The sequence below is a fragment of the Oratosquilla oratoria genome, chromosome 31, assembly GCF_046742065.1.
Source record: "Oratosquilla oratoria isolate Oo_2021 chromosome 31, ASM4674206v1, whole genome shotgun sequence".
NCBI classification, from domain to species: Eukaryota; Metazoa; Arthropoda; class Malacostraca; order Stomatopoda; family Squillidae; genus Oratosquilla; species Oratosquilla oratoria.
The window spans coordinates 21,596,451-21,598,950 of NC_134807.1; positions in this window are offsets into that span (position 1 = coordinate 21,596,451).

A 2,500-nucleotide genomic window follows, 5' to 3' on the forward strand; every position below is an offset into this window, starting at 1 on the left:
TAAGGAGGTGAAGGGGAGAGTGGGGGATAGAAATACTGTGATGGTTTGGGCACACGGGAAGAGTGAAGAAAGACTAGCAAAAAGCACGTGGAAGACATAGGTGGATGGAGTGAGTTCAAAAGGAAGACCGAGAATGGGATAGATGAATGGGGTGAAGGAGGCCTTGGGTTTAAGGGGAATGTCTGTAGAGCAGGGAAAGGAGAAGACAGGAGAGAGAGAGGGAGAGAGAGAGAGAGAGTGTGTGGGATGGGGACGGGGGTAGCGTCTAGATTTTTCGAAATGTAGATGACGTTACAAAACAAATTTCAACAGAAGAAGATGAACATGAATACCTTTGTTTCTTGAGCACGGTATGGGAGATTCACGAATGATATAATGTCCGTTTAACGTGTCGGGTCCGTTTTCTTCTGAAAGACGAACGAACCTAAGCTGAAACTTGGAATCCAAGACTCTTTCCCCTTATAGTCGGTGGAGGTTGTTTGAATCGTCGATTTCCATTGGATGGTCGTCTATGGAAACCCCGCCTCCGTAGACCCTGAGTGATTTACAAATATAATAGAACTCGAAGACCGTCTGTTCCTCTGGAACCCTTCCCCTCCCCCCAAAGAAAAAAAAGTCTTGAGAAGCATGTTTAACATAGAAAATTAACATATTCTGTTAACTCAGACATAGCAATTTTATTCGGTATAAGAGTGAACTTCCCATTGTTTAGATCCCCGAGTGATTTTAAAAATATATAATTCAAACTCGTAGACCGTCTGTCCATCTGGACCCAGAAACTATAAGAATGTTCTTGAGTGACGTGTTTAACGTAGGGAAAAGATTAACATGTTTTGTTAACCAAGAATTGAAGACATGATGTTGAGGTGAGAGAGTCTACTTCTAAAAGACAACAATCGATGATGTTCAGTTATTGGAACAAGTTCTTTGACAGGAAATGTTGGCATTGATAGGAATTTTGATTTGCATAAAACTAAAAGAAAAAAAAATATCGCATGTGGTAGACTTGGAAGTGGAAGTGACAAAAAAAAAAAAAAAAAGAGAGAGAGAGAGAGAGAAAGAAAAAATAATTTATGACGAATGACAGCGCGACAGTTTTCCACGTCCTTGTTATCAGATTCCAAATTTTATCGAGACCAAGGCACGTGATGAAGAGCTATCAACGTCATGGATGAGATGACCTTCACACTTCCTGAAATCGGGGGCAAGTGGTGTGGATGTAGATTTGAGTGGCTCGGATGCATGGATGATGAGGACTCGGGGAAAATGTGACGTCAGACGGATGAAAGGATTCTTAGTTTGTCGGTGGACACTAGGAGTGATAAGGAGGGGAAGGGTGAGAGTGAGGGGGGAGGGATGGTGAGTGAGAAAGGAGAAGAGGTGGAGGAGGAGGAGGAGGAGGAGGAGGCGTGTACGATGGATGACCTGATATGATGATGATCAAAGAGGATCTAAGGTGATGGGATGAAGTTGATGCTGTTATGGAACCTTCGTGGAATCCATTCTGTTGGTGACATCGGTGAATGGATAAGATCAGGTGACAGGAGGGTAACGGAGGGATGACTTTGTTCCTGAAGGACCTCGGTCTTGGATAATATCCTTGTGGACGCAGACGAAGGATATTTTTACGCCAGGAACCGAAGGACGGGACTGTAGGAAGCTTAGGACGTCCTAAAATTCAGGACCTAAATAAAGACGCGAGGATTCTTTGAGTCATGGTTTGGTTTAACATCACAAACGCGCCCTATCAGGAGGCTAGGACTGTGCCCCTTACAGAAGACTTTGTAGCGTGGAATTTAAGTAGCCTTGGTTCAACTCGCCGGTGGCAGGGTTCGAACAGTCATCTCCACGACCTTCGCCGCAAGTAGCGACGCTTTAACCCGCTTGGCCAGCGAGTGGTGGTGGGTGAAGATGAAGTGGAAATGCTTCCAAGATGTGAAATGATAAAGCTGAGGAAGAAGAGGCAAAAATGAGATAATAGAATGAAGGGGTGGGTAGATTAAGAAGAAGAGGAAAAGGAGAAAGAGAAGGATAGGAAGAGGAGAAAGCGGCAAAGAAAGAATAGAATGAAGGGGTAGGTAGACTAAAGAAGAGGAAAAGGAGAAAGAGAAGGATAGGAAGAGGAGAAAGAGGCAAAGAAAGAATAGAATGAAGGGGTAGGTAGACTAAAGAAGAGGAAAAGGAGAAAGAGAAGGATAGGAAGAGGAGAAAGAGGCAAAGAAAGAATAGAATGAAGTGGTAGGTAGACTAAAGAAGAGGAGGAAAAGGAGAAAGGGAAGGATAGGAAGAGGAGAAAGAAGCGAAGAAAGAATAGAATGAAGTGGTAGGTAGACTAAAGAAGAGGAGGAAAAGGGGGAAAGAGAAGGATAGGAAGAGTTAGGAAGAGGAGAAAGAGGCAAAGAAAGAAAAGGTAGAGACACGAATAGGTTTAGAGAGAATGAGAAGATTAGTAAGGTTAGTAAGCAGGGAGAAAGGTGGATGGAGAGAAGGAAGAGTTAGA